Source organism: Ranitomeya variabilis, chromosome 5 (assembly GCF_051348905.1).
Source record: "Ranitomeya variabilis isolate aRanVar5 chromosome 5, aRanVar5.hap1, whole genome shotgun sequence".
NCBI classification, from domain to species: domain Eukaryota; kingdom Metazoa; phylum Chordata; class Amphibia; order Anura; family Dendrobatidae; genus Ranitomeya; species Ranitomeya variabilis.
Window position 1 is genome coordinate 623,315,987 of NC_135236.1, and position 20,311 is coordinate 623,336,297.

The 20,311-nt window shown below is 43.1% G+C and overlaps 1 long non-coding RNA gene across 1 annotated transcript in view; it reads right to left on the reverse strand.

The window, feature by feature from the left end:
• Window positions 1–20,311, reverse strand: part of LOC143773892 (uncharacterized) — a 168,686-nt gene that overhangs the window by 80,309 nt on the left and 68,066 nt on the right. The gene's annotated exons all lie outside the window — the stretch shown is intronic.

Here is a 20,311-nt window from a genome sequence, read left to right on the forward strand (position 1 = left end):
AACGGCTTCTGCCCCTCCCTGGTGTTGTCCTCAACTAAATAAAGCTGAGCTTCAACCTTCCGGCTCTCATTATGTGGTTTTAAAAAAAAAAATGGTGGTTAGGGCCTACTAACGGCTTCTGCCCCTCCCTGGTGTTGTCCTCAACTAAATAAAGCTGAGCTTCAACCTTCCGGCTCTCATTAAGTGGTTTTAAAAAAAAAATGGTGGTTAGGGCCTACTAACGGCTTCTGCCCCTCCCTGGTGTTGTCCTCAACTAAATAAAGCTGAGCTTCAACCTTCCGGCTCTCATTAAGTGGTTTTAAAAAAAAAAAAAATGGTGGTTAGGGCCTACTAACGGCTTCTGCCCCTCCCTGGTGTTGTCCTCAACTAAATAAAGCTGAGCTTCAACCTTCCGGCTCTCATTAAGTGGTTTTAAAAAAAAAATGGTGGTTAGGGCCTACTAACGGCTTCTGCCCCTCCCTGGTGTTGTCCTCAACTAAATAAAGCTGAGCTTCAACCTTCCGGCTCTCATTATGTGGTTTTAAAAAAAAAAATGGTGGTTAGGGCCTACTAACGGCTTCTGCCCCTCCCTGGTGTTGTCCTCAACTAAATAAAGCTGAGCTTCAACCTTCCGGCTCTCATTAAGTGGTTTTAAAAAAAAAAAAAATGGTGGTTTGGGCCTACTAACGGCTTCTGCCCCTCCCTGGTGTTGTCCTCAACTAAATAAAGCTGAGCTTCAACCTTCCGGCTCTCATTAAGTGGTTTTAAAAAAAAAATGGTGGTTAGGGCCTACTAACGGCTTCTGCCCCTCCCTGGTGTTGTCCTCAACTAAATAAAGCTGAGCTTCAACCTTCCGGCTCTCATTAAGTGGTTTTAAAAAAAAAATGGTGGTTAGGGCCTACTAACGGCTTCTGCCCCTCCCTGGTGTTGTCCTCAACTAAATAAAGCTGAGCTTCAACCTTCCGGCTCTCATTAAGTGGTTTTAAAAAAAAAAAAAATGGTGGTTAGGGCCTACTAACGGCTTCTGCCCCTCCCTGGTGTTGCCCTCAACTAAATAAAGCTGAGCTTCAACCTTCTGCTCCAAATTACCATTTTAAAAAATGCAATAGGCTTTTCCGGCCTACTAAAGGTGTCTGCCCCTCCCTGGTGTTGTCCTCAACTGAACAAAGCTGAGCTTCCACATTCTGGCTTTCGCCCTATACTATCAGATATTAAACTGCATTTGGCCTACTAGTGTGGTTAGGCCCTTGAAACAGTGTCTGCTGCTCTTGGGTTTGCTACTCCACTGAACAAAGCAATGCCGCCTGTTTAGTCCTGTTACCAATTTTGAACTGCATGTAGCCTACTTTATTCTTTGGCCCTATATCTGTTTCCTCCTCATCCTGCCCATTGCCCAGCCACTGCTAAATGAGTCTGCTGGTACATTGACCTAGACCACTACATTCCCCTTGTACTCTACACAGCCAGAATCTGTCCCTGCTGAAAGTAAGGTTCCCCTTCCCGCATGTTATACCACCTTACACAGGGACAAAGAGGAAGGTGCAGATGAAAGTGCAGGTTCCTTCATCAGGTGGGGGGGCATACTCGTTGGCGACGTCACTGGCACAGGGCCCCTCAGAGTACGCAAAAGTGTCGCTGCTGGTGGGAGGCGCCCCCGCCATGCAAACACACCGCCGTACTTTGAGGGGCCCTGTGCCAGTGGCAATGCGAACGAGTGGGCCCCCCCTGCTTGCTCAGGATCACAGCACTTGCAACTTTTAAATACTTACCTTTCCCTGCAACACCGCCGTGACGTAGTCCGCATTTCCTGGGCCCACGAAAAACTTGAGCCAGCCCTACTCCCCCCACAACTTTCCCCCAATTCCCTATGCCCAACTATTATTATACAGTTAATTAAGATTGGCAAGCTTCAGAAACAAGAATGGATGTTTTTGGCATTAAAATGGGCACTGTAGGTGTTTTCCTGGCCTCCACTCACTGCCGACTATGCTTCCCCATTGACTTGCATTGGGTTTCGTGTTTCGGTCGATCCCCGACTTTTAGCGATAATCGGCCGACTGCACTCGACTCGACTCTGGACAAAATCGGGTTTCCCAAAACCCTACTCGATCTTAAAAAAATGAAAGTCGCTCAACCCTACTTGTCTGATTTCGGAAGGGAAGTAGTGATGTTTTGAAATGCTAACTTTGATGGAATGGTCTGCGGGCGTCATGTTACGTTTGCAGAGCCTCTGATGTGCCTAAACAGTAGAAACCCCCCCATCAGTGACCACCATTTGTTAACCTAAAAAAATACAAGATTTCTGGCTCTCACAGGCCTGTAACTTCTTCTTTAAGAGGCTCCTCTGTCCTCCACTCATTACCTGTAGTAATGGCACCTGTTTGAACTTGTTATCAGTATAAAAGGCACCTGTCCACAACCTCAAACAGTCACACTCCAAACTCCACTATGGTGAAGTTTGGAGTGTCCAGCAGACTTCTATGGTTGACATAGCCGGATTGCTAGGAGCGCCACCGGTGGTCGGCGCTCATAGCAAGTGAGCATTTCTGCTGTATACAGGCAAACTGATCATCGCCTGTATGTAGCAGAGACGATCAGACAACTGCAGCTACTAGTCTTCCATGGAGACTATAGAAGCATGCAAAAAGTAAAAAAAAATGTTTTTAAAAATATTAAAAAAATAAATAAAAGTTTAAATCACCCCATTCACCCCATTCAAAATAAAACAATAAAAACAGAATCAAACATACACAAATTTGCTATTGCCACATTCAGAATCATCCTATCAAGTTAAAAAAAGAATTAATCTGATCGGTAAACTGCATAACAAGAAAAAAATTTAAAACGCCAGAATTATGTTTATTTGGTCATTGCTACATTGCAATAAAATACAATAGTGGGCGATCAAAAGATCGTATATACAGGTCCTTCTCAAAAAATTAGCATATAGTGTTAAATTTCATTATTTACCATAATGTAATGATTACAATTAAACTTTCATATACTATAGATTCATTATCCACCAACTGAAATTTGTCAGGTCTTTTATTGTTTTAATACTGATGATTTTGGCATACAACTCCTGATAACCCAAAAAACCTGTCTCAATAAATTAGCATATTTCACCCGACCAATCAAATAAAAGTGTTTTTTAATACCAAACAAAAAAAACATCAAATAATAATGTTCAGTTATGCACTCAATACTTGGTCGGGAATCCTTTGGCAGAAATGACTGCTTCAATGCGGCGTGGCATGGAGGCAATCAGCCTGTGACACTGCTGAGATGTTATGGAGGCCCAGGATGCTTCAATAGCAGCCTTAAGCTCATCCAGAGTGTTGGGTCTTGCGTCTCTCAACTTTCTCTTCACAATATCCCACAGATTCTCTATGGGGTTCAGGTCAGGAGAGTTGGCAGGCCAATTGAGCACAGTAATACCATGGTCAGTAAACCATTTACCAGTGGTTTTGGCACTGTGAGCAGGTGCCAGGTCGTGCTAAAAAATGAAATCTTCATCTCCATAAAGCATTTCAGCCGATGGAAGCATGAAGTGCTCCAAAATCTCCTGATAGCTAGCTGCATTGACCCTGCCCTTGATGAAACACAGTGGACCAACACCAGCAGCTGACATGGCACCCCACACCATCACTGACTGTGGGTACTTGACACTGGACTTCAGGCATTTTGGCATTTCCTTCTCCCCAGTCTTCCTCCAGACTCTGGCACCTTGATTTCCGAATGATATGCAAAATTTGCTTTCATCAGAAAAAAGTACTTGGGACCACTTAGCAACAGTCCAGTGCTGCTTCTCTGTAGCCCAGGTCAGGCGCTTCTGCCGCTGTTTATGGTTCAAAAGTGGCTTTACCTGGGGAATGCGGCACCTGTAGCCCATTTCCTGCACACGCCTGTGCACGGTGGCTCTGGATGTTTCCACACCAGACTCAGTCCACTGCTTCCTCAGGTTCCGGTCACCTCTTCTCGTTGTACAGCGTTTTCTGCCACATTGTTTCCTTCCAACAGACTTACCATTGAGGTGCCTTGATACAGCACTCTGGGAACAGCCTATTTGTTGAGAAATTTCTTTCTGGGTCTTACCCTCTTGCTTGAGGGTGTCAATGATGGCCTTCTTGACATCTGTCAGGTCGCTAGTCTTACCCATGATGGGGGTTTTGAGTAATGAACCAGGCAGGGAGTTTTTAAAAGCCTCAGGTATCTTTTGCATGTGTTTAGAGTTAATTAGTTGATTCAGAAGATTAGGGTAATAGGTCATTTAGAGAACCTTTTCTTGATATGCTAATTTATTGAGACAGGTTTTTTGGGTTATCAGGAGTTGTATGCCAAAATCATCAGTATTAAAACAATAAAAGACCTGACAAATTTCAGTTGGTGGATAATGAATCTATAGTATATGAAAGTTTAATTGTAATCATTACATTATGGTAAATAATGAAATTTAACACTATATGCTAATTTTTTGAGAAGGACCTGTACACCAAAATGGTATAAATACAAACGTCAGCTCGGTGCACAAAAAATAAGCCCTAACCCAACCCCAAATCATGAAAAATGGAGACGCTACAGGTCTCAGAAAAATGGTGCCTTTTTTTTTTTTTACCAAAGTTTGAATTTTTCTTTCACCACTTAAATAAAAAAAAAACTAAACATGTTTGGTGTCTGTGAACATGTAATGACCTGGAAAATCATAATGGCAGGTTAGCTTTAGCATTTAGTGAATATGGTAATAGAAAAAAAAGAAAAAACAATTGTGGAATTGCAATTTTTTTGCAATCTCACCGCATTTGGAATTTTGCTTCCCGTTTTTCAGTACACCATATGTTAAAAATAGGGTTGAGCGAAACGGATCGGTCATTTTCATAAGTCGCCGACTTTTGGCAAAGTCGGGTTTCATGAAACCCGACCCGATCCCAGCGTGGGATCGGCCATGCGGTACACGATCTTCGCGCCAAAGTCGCGTTACCTATGACGCTTAAAGCGCCATTTCTCAGCCAATGAAGGTGCACGCAGAGTGTGGGCAGCGTGATAACATAGATCCTGGTCCCCACCATCTTAGAGAAGGGCATTCCAGTGATTGGCTTGCTTTCTGCGGTGTCACAGGGGCTATAAAGGGGCGTTCCCGATGACCGCCATCTTACTGCTGCTGATCTGAGCATAGGGAAAGGTTGCTGCCACTTCGTCAGAAGCAGGGATAGCGTTAGGCAGGGTAAATTAAGCCCCAAACCGCTTGTGCTGCAGCGATTTCCACTGTCCAACACCACCTTTTCTTTTTGGGACAGTGGAGGCTCGATTTCTGTGCAACAGCTCTGTAGGTTATAAGGCTCCCTGATAGCTGCGTTGCTGTGTGCACGCCGCTGAATAAACCAACTGCTTTTTTCAAAGCACAAATCCCGTTGCTCCTTCCTTTCTGCACAGCTATCTTGTTTGTTTGTCCACACTTTTGACTTTTGTGTGCAGCAGTCCTTTTTATTGCTGCCTGACATACTTTTCTGAGATAACTGTAGGGAGATAGTAATTGTAGTACAGTCCCTTTTTTTTTTTTGGTTAAATCTCTTCAAGCCACTTTTTGCCACAGAAAATATACTCCAATACAGTGGCCCAGATTTATTCACAATTCTCCCAGAAATAAAAATAAAAGTGGGAGATTAAGATTGTCAAATCTGCATCAGTGTCAGTACTGTGTGTGGCATCTGTCTTTGTTTTTCTGCTACAGAAAACCTACTTTTTTAAAACTGGGCCTGATTTCTTCACAATTCTCCCAGACACACAAAAAAAGTGAGAGATTAAGATTGGCAAATCTGCATTAGTGCCAGTCCTGTGTGTGGCATTTTTTTTTCTGCCACAGAAAACCTGCTGTGTAACAGTGGGCCTGATTTCTTCACAATTCTCCCAGAAAAAAAATAAAAGTGGGAGATTAAGATTGGCAAATCTGCATTAGTGCCAGTCCTGTGTGTGGCATCTGTCTTTGTTTTTCTGCCACAGAAAAACTTCTGTATAACTGTGGGCCTGATTTCTTCACAATTCTCAAGGGAAAAAAAATAAAAGTGGGAGATTAAGATTGGCAAATCTGCATTAGTGCCAGTGCTGTGTGTGGCATATTTTTTTTTCTGCCACAGAAAACCTACTGTGTAGCAGTGGGCCTGATTTCTTCACAATTCTCCCAGAAAAAAAAATAAAAGTGTAAGATTAAGATTGGCAAATCTGCATTCATGCCAGTCCTGTGTGTGGCATCTGTCTTTGTTTTTTCTGCCACAGAAAACCTACTGTGTAACAGTGGGCCTGATTTCTTCACAATTCTCCCAGAAAAAAAAATAAAAGTGGGAGATTAAGATTGGCAAATCTGCATTAGTGCCAGTCCTGTGTGTGGCATCTGTCTTTGTTTTTCTGCCACAGAAAACCTACTGTATAATTGTGGGCCTGATTTCTTCACAATTCTAAAGGAAAAAAAAATAAAAGTGGGAGATTAAGATTGGCAAATCTGCATTAGTGCCAGTCCTGTGTGTGGCATCTTTTTTTTTTCTGCCACAGAAAACCTACTGTGTAGCAGTGGGCCTGATTTCTTCACAATTCTCCCAGAAAAAAAAAAAAAATGGGAGATTAAGATTGGCAAATCTGCATTAGTGCCAGTCCTGTGTGTGGCATCTGTCTTTTTTTTCTGCCACAGAAAACCTACTGTGTAACAGTGGGCCTGATTTCTTCACAATTCTCCCAGAAAAAAAATAAAAGTGGGAGATTAAGATTGGCAAATCTGCATTACTGCCAGTCCTGTGTGTGGCATCTTTTTTTTTTTTTCTGCCACAGAAAACCTACTGTGTAGCAGTGGGCCTGATTTCTTCACAATTCTCCCCCCAAAAAAAATAACAGTGGGAGATTAAGATTGGCAAATCTGCATTAGTGCCAGTCCTGTGTGTGGCATCTGTCTTTGTTTTTCTGCCACAGAAAACCTACTGTGTAACAGTGGGCCTGATTTCTTCACAATTCTCCCAGAAAAAAAAATAAAAGTGGGAGATTAAGATTGGCAAATCTGCATTAGTGCCAGTCCTGTGTGTGGCATTTTTTTTTCTGCCACAGAAAACCTACTGTATAACAGTGGGCCAGATTAAATCACTTGTCTCACATATCCCCCCAAAAAATTAAAATAAAGGGAGAATAATCTTGCCAAACCTGTGCGTCTGTGCGAGTGCTGTCTGTGGTATCTGTCAGTCATTTTGTGCCACAGGAACTATACCGTGATATAGTGGGCCTGATTCAATCCCTTGTCTCCCATATCAAAAAATAGAGGGACATTTCTATTGCCAGTGTGTGCATCTGCGTCAGTCCGGCTAGTGCCATATCTGCCAGCCTCTTTCTGCCAATCAAACTGTGTTGTTGTGTAATACAGTGGGCCTGATTTTTCACTGCATTCTCCCACACATAAAGAGGGACATTTCTATTGCCAGTGTTTTTATCTGCGTCACTCCTGTTAGTGCCATATCTGCCAGACTCTTTCTGCTAATCAAACTGTGTTGTTGTGTAATACAGTGGGCCTGATTTTTCCCTGGATTCTCCCACACATAAAGAGGGACATTTCTATTGCCAGTGTGTGCATCTGCGTCACTCCTGTTAGTGCCATATCTGCCAGCCTCTTTCTGCCAATCAAACTGTGTTGTTGTGTAATACAGTGGGCCTGATTTCTTCACAATTCTAAAGGAAAAAAAAATAAAAGTGGGAGATTAAGATTGGCAAATCTGCATTAGTGCCAGTCCTGTGTGTGGCATCTCTTTTTTTCTGCCACAGAAAACCTACTGTGTAGCAGTGGGCCTGATTTCTTCACAATTCTCCCAGAAAAAAAATAAAAGTGGGAGATTAAGATTGGCAAATCTGCATTAGTGCCAGTCCTGTGTGTGGCATCTTTTTTTTTCTGCCACAGAAAACCTGCTGTGTAACAGTGGGTCTGATTTCTTCACAATTCTCCCAGAAAAAAAATAAAAGTGGGAGATTAAGATTGGCAAATCTGCATTAGTGCCAGTCCTGTGTGTGGCATCTGTCTTTGTTTTTCTGCCACAGAAAAACTTCTGTATAACTGTGGGCCTGATTTCTTCACAATTCTCAAGGGAAAAAATATAAAAGTGGGAGATTAAGATTGGCAAATCTGCATTAGTGCCAGTGCTGTGTGTGGCATATTTTTTTTTTCTGCCACAGAAAACCTACTGTGTAGCAGTGGGCCTGATTTCTTCACAATTCTCCCAGAAAAAAAAATAAAAGTGTAAGATTAAGATTGGCAAATCTGCATTCGTGCCAGTCCTGTGTGTGGCATCTGTCTTTGTTTTTCTGCCACAGAAAACCTACTGTATAACTGTGGGCCTGATTTCTTCACAATTCTAAAGGAAAAAAAAGTAAAAGTGGGAGATTAAGATTGGCAAATCTGCATTAGTGCCAGTCCTGTGTGTGGCATCTCTTTTTTTTCTGCCACAGAAAACCTACTGTGTAGCAGTGGGCCTGATTTCTTCACAATTCTCCCAGAAAAAAAATAAAAGTGGGAGATTAAGATTGGCAAATCTGCATTAGTGCCAGTCCTGTGTGTGGCATCTTTTTTTTTTCTGCCACAGAAAACCTACTGTGTAGCAGTGGGCCTGATTTCTTCACAATTCTCCCAGAAAAAAAATAAAAGGGGGAGATTAAGATTGGCAAATCTGCATTACTGCCAGTCCTGTGTGTGGCATCTTTTTTTTTTTTTTCTGCCACAGAAAACCTACTGTGTAGCAGTGGGCCTGATTTCTTCACAATTCTCCCCCCAAAAAAAATAACAGTGGGAGATTAAGATTGGCAAATCTGCATTAGTGCCAGTCCTGTGTGTGGCATCTGTCTTTGTTTTTCTGCCACAGAAAACCTACTGTGTAACAGTGGGCCTGATTTCTTCACAATTCTCCCAGAAAAAAAAATAAAAGTGGGAGATTAAGATTGGCAAATCTGCATTAGTGCCAGTCCTGTGTGTGGCATTTTTTTTTCTGCCACAGAAAACCTACTGTATAACAGTGGGCCAGATTAAATCACTTGTCTCACATATCCCCCAACAAAATTAAAATAAAGGGAGAATAATCTTGCCAAACCTGTGCGTCTGTGCGAGTGCTGTCTGTGGTATCTGTCAGTCATTTTGTGCCACAGGAACTATACCGTGATATAGTGGGCCTGATTCAATCCCTTGTCTCCCATATCAAAAAATAGAGGGACATTTCTATTGCCAGTGTTTTTATCTGCGTCACTCCTGTTAGTGCCATATCTGCCAGCCTCTTTCTGCCAATCAAACTGTGTTGTTGTGTAATACAGTGGGCCTGATTTTTCACTGCATTCTTTCACACATAAAGAGGGACATTTCTATTGCCAGTGTTTTTATCTGCGTCACTCCTGTTAGTGCCATATCTGCCAGACTCTTTCTGCTAATCAAACTGTGTTGTTGTGTAATACAGTGGGCCTGATTTTTCCCTGGATTCTCCCACACATAAAGAGGGACATTTCTATTGCCAGTGTGTGCATCTGCGTCACTCCTGTTAGTGCCATATCTGCCAGCCTCTTTCTGCCAATCAAACTGTGTTGTTGTGTAATACAGTGGCCCTGATTTTTCACTGCATTCTCCCACACATAAAGAGGGACATTTCTATTGCCAGTGTGTGCATCTGTGTCACTCCTGTTAGTGCCATATCTGCCAGCCTCTTTCTGCCAATCAAACTGTGTTGTTGTGTAATACAGTGGGCCTGATTTCTTCACAATTCTAAAGGAAAAAAAAATAAAAGTGGGAGATTAAGATTGGCAAATCTGCATTAGTGCCAGTCCTGTGTGTGGCATCTCTTTTTTTCTGCCACAGAAAACCTACTGTGTAGCAGTGGGCCTGATTTCTTCACAATTCTCCCAGAAAAAAAATAAAAGTGGGAGATTAAGATTGGCAAATCTGCATTAGTGCCAGTCCTGTGTGTGGCATTTTTTTTTCTGCCACAGAAAACCTGCTGTGTAACAGTGGGTCTGATTTCTTCACAATTCTCCCAGAAAAAAAATAAAAGTGGGAGATTAAGATTGGCAAATCTGCATTAGTGCCAGTCCTGTGTGTGGCATCTGTCTTTGTTTTTCTGCCACAGAAAAACTTCTGTATAACTGTGGGCCTGATTTCTTCACAATTCTCAAGGGAAAAAAAATAAAAGTGGGAGATTAAGATTGGCAAATCTGCATTAGTGCCAGTGCTGTGTGTGGCATATTTTTTTTTTCTGCCACAGAAAACCTACTGTGTAGCAGTGGGCCTGATTTCTTCACAATTCTCCCAGAAAAAAAAATAAAAGTGTAAGATTAAGATTGGCAAATCTGCATTCGTGCCAGTCCTGTGTGTGGCATCTGTCTTTGTTTTTCTGCCACAGAAAACCTACTGTATAACTGTGGGCCTGATTTCTTCACAATTCTAAAGGAAAAAAAAATAAAAGTGGGAGATTAAGATTGGCAAATCTGCATTAGTGCCAGTCCTGTGTGTGGCATCTTTTTTTTTTCTGCCACAGAAAACCTACTGTGTAGCAGTGGGCCTGATTTCTTCACAATTCTCCCAGAAAAAAAAATAAAAGTGGGGGATTAAGATTGGCAAATCTGCATTAGTGCCAGTCCTGTGTGTGGCATCTGTCTTTTTTTTCTGCCACAGAAAACCTACTGTGTAACAGTGGGCCTGATTTCTTCACAATTCTCCCAGAAAAAAAATAAAAGTGGGAGATTAAGATTGGCAAATCTGCATTACTGCCAGTCCTGTGTGTGGCATCTTTTTTTTTTTTTCTGCCACAGAAAACCTACTGTGTAGCAGTGGGCCTGATTTCTTCTTAATTCTCCCCCAAAAAAAAATAACAGTGGGAGATTAAGATTGGCAAATCTGCATTAGTGCCAGTCATGTGTGTGGCATCTGTCTTTGTTTTTCTGCCACAGAAAACCTACTGTGTAACAGTGGGCCTGATTTTTTCACAATTCTCCCAGAAAAAAAAAATAAAAGTGGGAGATTAAGATTGGCAAATCTGCATTAGTGCCAGTCCTGTGTGTGGCATTTTTTTTTCTGCCACAGAAAACCTACTGTATAACAGTGGGCCAGATTAAATCACTTGTCTCACATATCCCCCCAAAAAATTAAAATAAAGGGAGAATAATCTTGCCAAACCTGTGCGTCTGTGCGAGTGCTGTCTGTGGTATCTGTCAGTCATTTTGTGCCACAGGAACTATACCGTGATATAGTGGGCCTGATTCAATCCCTTGTCTCCCATATCAAAAAATAGAGGGACATTTCTATTGCCAGTGTTTTTATCTGCTTCACTCCTGTTAGTGCCATATCTGCCAGACTCTTTCTGCTAATCAAACTGTGTTGTTGTGTAATACAGTGGCCCTGATTTTTCACTGCATTCTCCCACACATAAAGAGGGACATTTCTATTGCCAGTGTGTGCATCTGTGTCACTCCTGTTAGTGCCATATCTGCCAGCCTCTTTCTGCCAATCAAACTGTGTTGTTGTGTAATACAGTGGGCCTGATTTCTTCACAATTCTAAAGGAAAAAAAAATAAAAGTGGGAGATTAAGATTGGCAAATCTGCATTAGTGCCAGTCCTGTGTGTGGCATCTCTTTTTTTCTGCCACAGAAAACCTACTGTGTAGCAGTGGGCCTGATTTCTTCACAATTCTCCCAGAAAAAAAATAAAAGTGGGAGATTAAGATTGGCAAATCTGCATTAGTGCCAGTCATGTGTGTGGCATCTGTCTTTTTTTTCTGCCACAGAAAACCTACTGTGTAACAGTGGGCCTGATTTCTTCACAATTCTCCCAGAAAAAAAAAATAAAAGTGGGAGATTAAGATTGGCAAATCTGCATTAGTGCCAGTCCTGTGTGTGGCATCTTTTTTTTTTCTGGCACAGAAAACCTACTGTGTAGCAGTGGGCCTGATTTCTTCACAATTCTCCCAGAAAAAAAAAAAGTGGGAGATTAAGATTGGCAAATCTGCATTAGTGCCAGTCCTGTGTGTGGCATCTGTCTTTGTTTTTCTGCCACAGAAAACCTACTGTGTAACAGTGGGCATGATTTCTTCATAATTCTCCCAGAAAATAAAATTAAAGTGGGAGATTAAGATTGGCAAATCTGCATTAGTGCCAGTCCTGTGTGTGGCATCTTTTTTTTTTCTGCCACAGAAAACCTACTGTGTAGCAGTGGGCCTGATTTCTTCACAATTCTCCCAGAAAAAAAAAAAGTGGGAGATTAAGATTGGCAAATCTGCATTAGTGCCAGTCCTGTGTGTGGCATCTGTCTGTTTTTCTGCCACAGAAAACCTACTGTGTAACAGTGGGCATGATTTCTTCACAATTCTCCCAGAAAATAAAATTAAAGTGGGAGATTAAGATTGGCAAATCTGCATTAGTGCCAGTCCTGTGTGTGGCATCTTTTTTTTTTCTGCCACAGAAAACCTACTGTGTAGCAGTGGGCCTGATTTCTTCACAATTCTCCCAGAAAAAAAAATAACAGTGGGAGATTAAGATTGGCAAATCTGCATTAGTGCCAGTCCTGTGTGTGGCATCTGTCTTTGTTTTTCTGCCACAGAAAACCTACTGTGTAACAGTGGGCCTGATTTCTTCACAATTCTCCCAGAAAAAAAAATAAAAGTGGGAGATTAAGATTGGCAAATCTGCATTAGTGCCAGTCCTGTGTGTGGCATTTTTTTTTCTTCCACAGAAAACCTACTGTATAACAGTGGGCCAGATTAAATCACTTGTCTCACATATCCCCCAAAAAAATTAAAATAAAGGGAGAATAATCTTGCCAAACCTGTGCGTCTGTGCGAGTGCTGTCTGTGGTATCTGTCAGTCATTTTGTGCCACAGGAACTATACCGTGATGTAGTGGGCCTGATTCAATCCCTTGTCTCCCATATCAAAAAATAGAGGGACATTTCTATTGCCAGTGTGTGCATCTGCGTCAGTCCGGCTAGTGCCATATCTGCCAGCCTCTTTCTGCCAATCAAACTGTGTTGTTGTGTAATACAGTGGGCCTGATTTTTCACTGCATTCTCCCACACATAAAGAGGGACATTTCTATTGCCAGTGTTTTTATCTGCGTCACTCCTGTTAGTGCCATATCTGCCAGACTCTTTCTGCTAATCAAACTGTGTTGTTGTGTAATACAGTGGGCCTGATTTTTCCCTGGATTCTCCCACACATAAAGAGGGACATTTCTATTGCCAGTGTGTGCATCTGCGTCACTCCTGTTAGTGCCATATCTGCCAGCCTCTTTCTTTTTGCATCTTAAAAACATCTCCAGAATCCGACCTTTTCTCACCGTTGAAACTGCTAAGACTCTTACTGTTGCTCTTATTCATTCTCGTCTGGACTACTGCAATTCTCTTCTAATCGTTCTCCCTCTTACCAAACTTTCTCCTCTCCAATCCATCTTGAACGCTGCAGCCAGAGTCATATTTCTGTCCAGCCGCTTCACCGATGCCTCCATCTTGTGCCAGTCATTACACTGGCTACCCATTCGCTACAGGGTCCAGTATAAACTCATCTCTCTCACCCACAAAGCTCTCCACAGTCCTGCACCGCCTTATATCTCCTCTCTCATCTCTGTCTATCGCCCTACACGTGCCCTCCGTTCTACAAACCTAAGACTAGCATCCCCCATAATCCGAACCTCACACATCCGTCTCCAAGACTTCTCTCGTGCTGTGCCAGCTCTCTGGAATGCACTTCCCCAGACGATCAGACTGATACCTAGCCCCGACCTATTCAAGCGCGCTCTAAAAACCCATCCCTTCAAACAAGCCTACTACATCAACTACTCAGTAAACTAACTTTGCCCTGTTCCCTCCTTCCAAATATCACTCTAAATCTGCACCCTACTATTCATCTGTCTCCACACCCTCCATGCACACGATAACTGCACTTGATACTTGACTATTGCACTTAAACACACGGCTGATGACCGGATCATGCAGCTTTATATGAAAATCCCTATGTACTATAATTGCCAGACCTGAAATAACAAGCACTTTTCACCTATTGTGTCCCCCCATTGCCTTGTAGATTGTAAGCTTGCGAGCAGGGACCTCACTCCTAATGTCACTGTTTAAATTGTCTTAACCTGTATTGAATTTATTGTTTGTACATTCCCCGCTTAATTGTAAAGTGCTGCGGAATATGTTGGCGTTATATAAATAAAAATTATTATTATTATTATTATTCTGCCAATCAAACTGTGTTGTTGTGTAATACAGTGGCCCTGATTTTTCACTGCATTCTCCCACACACAAAGAGGGACATTTCTATTGCCAGTGTTTTTATCTGCGTCACTCCTGTTAGTGCCATATCTGCCAGCTTCTTTCTGCCAATCAAACTGTGTTGTTGTGTAATACAACAGGCCTGATTTTTCACTGCATTCTCCCACACATAAAGAGGGACATTTCTATTGCCAGTGTTTTTATCTGCGTCATTCCTGTTAGTGCCATATCTGCCAGCTTCTTTCTGCCAATCAAACTGTGTTGTTGTGTAATACAATAGGCCTGATTTTTCACTGCATTCTCCCACACATAAAGAGGGACATTTCTATTGCCAGTGTTTTTATCTGCGTCACTCCTGTTAGTGCCATATCTGCCAGCTTCTTTCTGCCAATCAAACTGTGTTGTTGTGTAATACAATAGGCCTGATTTTTCCCTGGATTCTCCCACACAGAAAGAGGGATGCAGCGCCCCAGAGTCCTGGTCGTTGCAGTACTGTGGCTCTGCCACTATGGGGAGCCATGGTGCGTCCGATGGCACTGAAGGAGTTCATCTGATCAGGTATCACAGACACCAATACATTTCACAGCTGGGCCTCCGGGGGGAGCTAAGGGTTCTATTCATTAGGCCACTCCCCACCATAGTGGGTAAACTGGGGGTCAGGCAGGAAGTTAGATCAGAAAGCTGACTGGATTGGACGAAGCAACACCTAGTGGCAGAGGGTGTTGTGGAGGAAGAGACAGTAGGGTCTCTGTCAGGGGTGGGATCCTGACAGAGGCTTGGCATTGGAAAGAACGTAACGGGTCCGCGCCAGCTCCGGGAAGCGGCGGGACCCAAGAAAGGACTAGAAGCGAGATAGATTGTGCTGAGTGAGAAACGAGATCAAGCAATAGGGGAATTTCAGTAGGGGTCGTGCTGTAAGACCGGAGCAACACCCTACTGAGGCGCACTACCGGTGGCCGGAACGCCGAGGGAGTATTATAACATTCAGCTTCAAGCAATACTCTAAACAGCGGCAGGACAGTCAGTTTAAGGCGGGCTGTCTAACACATATCACCTATGAAGTCTTGGGAGGCAATTGCGGGAGAGGGGCGTCTCTAGGGTCCCGGAAGAACTCCAGGCCTATCCGACAAACGGGTGCCGTTCTAACTGTAACATCAGGAAGGGACGGAAGATTAGAAGAACATCATTTAATCGAGTTGTGAGGGAACTTAAGAAACAGACACAACAGTTGTGGGGTACTTTCCGTAAGCACAGCAGGGAAGGACTACAACACATAGCGCTAAGAAGGAAGGCACCGATTTCCCCCTGTGAAGTGAACTCTGGAGGTGCCATTGGACCGGCCGGACTTGCGCAGCCTGGTGAACCGTATTCTGGACTGAGGACTCAGAGATCTCCAGTAAAGAGGTAAAGAGACTGCAACCTGGTGTCCTCGTTATTTACCGCGACCTGCACCCCACAACTGCACCGTTACAACACCACTTATTGCACCGGACGTCCCCCACTGACAGACAGGGCCACGGACCGGGTCTAGCCACCGTGACAACCCCAGAGCAGAGACCCAGAGGCCCGGCTCCGGGTACCCCTCGGCCCTGCGGCGGTGTGGGGGCGCTCCAGGGACATTTCTACTGCCAGTGTGTGCATCTGCGTCACTCCTGTTAGTGCCATATCTGCCAGCCTCTTTCTGCTAATCAAACTTTGTTGTTGTGTAATACAGTGGGCCTGATTTTTCCCTGGATTATCCCACACATAAAGAGGGACATTTCTATTGCCAGTGTGTGCATCTGTGTCACTCCTGTTAGTGCCATATCTGCCAGCCTCTTTCTGCCAATCAAACTGTGTTGTTGTGTAATACAGTGGGCCTGATTTCTTCACAATTCTAAAGGAAAAAAAAATAAAAGTGGGAGATTAAGATTGGCAAATCTGCATTAGTGCCAGTCCTGTGTGTGGCATTTTTTTTTCTGCCACAGAAAACCTACTGTGTAACAGTGGGCCTGATTTCTTCACAATTCTCCCAGAAAAAAAAATAAAAGTGGGAGATTAAGATTGGCAAATCTGCATTACTGCCAGTCCTGTGTGTGGCATCTTTTTTTTTCTGCCACAGAAAACCTACTGTGTAGCAGTGGGCCTGATTTCTTCACAATTCTCCCAGAAAAAAAAATAAAAGTGGGAGATTAAGATTGGCAAATCTGCATTAGTGCCAGTCATGTGTGTGGCATCTGTCTTTTTTTTCTGCCACAGAAAACCTACTGTGTAACAGTGGGCCTGATTTCTTCACAATTCTCCCAGAAAAAAAAAATAAAAGTGGGAGATTAAGATTGGCAAATCTGCATTAGTGCCAGTCCTGTGTGTGGCATCTTTTTTTTTTTCTGGCACAGAAAACCTACTGTGTAGCAGTGGGCCTGATTTCTTCACAATTCTCCCAGAAAAAAAAAAAGTGGGAGATTAAGATTGGCAAATCTGCATTAGTGCCAGTCCTGTGTGTGGCATCTGTCTTTGTTTTTCTGCCACAGAAAACCTACTGTGTAACAGTGGGCATGATTTCTTCACAATTCTCCCAGAAAATAAAATTAAAGTGGGAGATTAAGATTGGCAAATCTGCATTAGTGCCAGTCCTGTGTGTGGCATCTTTTTTTTTTCTGCCACAGAAAACCTACTGTGTAGCAGTGGGCCTGATTTCTTCACAATTCTCCCAGAAAAAAAAATAACAGTGGGAGATTAAGATTGGCAAATCTGCATTAGTGCCAGTCCTGTGTGTGGCATCTGTCTTTGTTTTTCTGCCACAGAAAACCTACTGTGTAACAGTGGGCCTGTTTTCTTCACAATTCTCCCAGAAAAAAAAATAAAAGTGGGAGATTAAGATTGGCAAATCTGCATTAGTGCCAGTCCTGTGTGTGGCATTTTTTTTTCTGCCACAGAAAACCTACTGTATAACAGTGGGCCAGATTAAATCACTTGTCTCACATATCCCCCAAAAAAATTAAAATAAAGGGAGAATAATCTTGCCAAACCTGTGCGTCTGTGCGAGTGCTGTCTGTGGTATCTGTCAGTCATTTTGTGCCACAGGAACTATACCGTGATGTAGTGGGCCTGATTCAATCCCTTGTCTCCCATATCAAAAAATAGAGGGACATTTCTATTGCCAGTGTGTGCATCTGCGTCAGTCCGGCTAGTGCCATATCTGCCAGCCTCTTTCTGCCAATCAAACTGTGTTGTTGTGTAATACAGTGGGCCTGATTTTTCACTGCATTCTCCCACACATAAAGAGGGACATTTCTATTGCCAGTGTTTTTATCTGCGTCACTCCTGTTAGTGCCATATCTGCCAGACTCTTTCTGCTAATCAAACTGTGTTGTTGTGTAATACAGTGGGCCTGATTTTTCCCTGGATTCTCCCACACATAAAGAGGGACATTTCTATTGCCAGTGTTTTTATCTGCATCACTCCTGTTAGTGCCATATCTGCCAGCCTCTTTCTGCTAATCAAACTGTGTTGTTGTGTAATACAGTGGGCCTCATTTTTCCCTGGATTCTCCCACACATAAAGAGGGACATTTCTATTGCCAGTGTGTGCATCTGCGTCACTCCTGTTAGTGCCATATCTGCCAGCCTCTTTCTTTTTGCATCTTAAAAACATCTCCAGAATCCGACCTTTTCTCACCGTTGAAACTGCTAAGACTCTTACTGTTGCTCTTATTCATTCCCGTCTGGACTACTGCAATTCTCTTCTAATCGGTCTCCCTCTTACCAAACTTTCTCCTCTCCAATCCATCTTGAACGCTGCAGCCAGAGTCATATTTCTGTCCAGCCGCTTCACCGATGCCTCCATCTTGTGCCAGTCATTACACTGGCTAACCATTCGCTACAGGGTCCAGTATAAACTCATCTCTCTCACCAACAAAGCTCTCCACAGTCCTGCACCGCCTTATATCTCCTCTCTCATCTCTGTCTATCGCCCTACACGTGCCCTCCGTTCTACAAACCTAAGACTAGCATCCCCCATAATCCGAACCTCACACATCCGTCTCCAAGACTTCTCTCGTGCTGCGCCAGCTCTCTGGAATGCACTTCCCCAGACGATCAGACTGATACCTAGCCCCGACCTATTCAAGCGCGCTCTAAAAACCCATCCCTTCAAACAAGCCTACTACATCAACTACTCAGTAAACTAACTTTGCCCTGTTCCCTCCTTCCAAATATCACTCTAAATCTGCACCCTACTATTCATCTGTCTCCACACCCTCCATGCACACGATAACTGCACTTGATACTTGACTATTGGACTTAAACACACGGGCTGATGACCGGATCATGCAGCTTTATATGAAAATCCCTATGTATTATAATTGCCAGACCTGAAATAACAAGCACTTTTCACCTATTGTGTCCCCCCCATTGCCTTGTAGATTGTAAGCTTGCGAGCAGGGACCTCACTCCTAATGTCACTGTTTAAATTGTCTTAACCTGTATTGAATTTATTGTTTGTACATTCCCCGCTTAATTGTAAAGTGCTGCGGAATATGTTGGCGTTATATAAATAAAAATTATTATTATTATTATTATTATTATTATTCTGCCAATCAAACTGTGTTGTTGTGTAATACAGTGGCCCTGATTTTTCACTGCATTCTCCCACACACAAAGAGGGACATTTCTATTGCCAGTGTTTTTATCTGCGTCACTCCTGTTAGTGCCATATCTGCCAGCTTCTTTCTGCCAATCAAACTGTGTTGTTGTGTAATACAATAGGCCTGATTTTTCACTGCATTCTCCCACACATAAAGAGGGACATTTCTATTGCCAGTGTTTTTATCTGCGTCACTCCTGTTAGTGCCATATCTGCCAGCTTCTTTCTGCCAATCAAACTGTGTTGTTGTGTAATACAATAGGCCTGATTTTTCCCTGGATTCTCCCACACAGAAAGAGGGACATTTCTACTGCCAGTGTGTGCATCTGCGTCACTCCTGTTAGTGCCATATCTGCCAGCCTCTTTCTGCCAATCAAACTGTGTTGTTGTGTAATACAGTGGGCCTGATTTTTCACTGCATTCTCCCACACATAAAGAGGGACATTTCTATTGCCAGTGTTTTTATCTGCGTCACTCCTGTTAGTGCCATATCTGCCAGCCTCTTTCTGCTAATCAAACTTTGTTGTTGTGTAATACAGTGGGCCTGATTTTTCCCTGGATTATCCCACACATAAAGAGGGACATTTCTATTGCCAGTGTGTGCATCTGCGTCACTCCTGTTAGTGCCATATCTGCCAGCCTCTTTCTGCTAATCAAACTGTGTTGTTGTGTAATACAGTGGTGTCATGATCCGGTGACTTTGGAGCCGCATGAACTTTCTCTGGAGTAGGTGGAAACTGTACTGACCGCAAAACCTGAACTAACACCGCAACTAGAAGTAGCCGTGGGGTGTGCCTAACAAACCCTAGACACCTCGACACAGCCGGAGGACTAAATACCCCTATAGATGGAAATAGGAATACTGCCTTGCCTCAGAGCAGAACCCCAAAGGATAGGCAGCCCCCCACGAATATTAACTGTTAGTAGGAGAGGAAAGACACACGCAGGAAGAAAACAGGATTCAGCAAAAGAGGCCACTCTAGCTAAATAGGAAAAGATAGGACAGAATACTAAGCGGTCAGTATAAAAACCCTTCCAAAAATATCCACAGCAGATAATACAAAAAGTTCCACAATCTAACTAAAGACATGGAATGTATATCTGCCACTCCAGAGAATCCAACAAGACTAAGAAAATACTGACACAATCTAAGCTGGACAAAAAAAACACTGAATAGCACAGAATTATTAAGCACACAGCATGTGTGCCACAGAAACAAAACCAGACACTTATCTTTGCTGATTTGGCAGAAGGCAGACGGAACCAAACCAGGACCAAAACCTCCCAACAACCATGGACAACTGGCAAGGACTAATGAATCCTGCACGCCTAAATACCCCAGTCAGAACTGCAATCAGCAGATACACCTGACCAGGACTGCAACTCAGAGACAACTGCATTACCACCTACAACCACCGGAGAGAGCCCAAAAGCAGAATTCACAACAG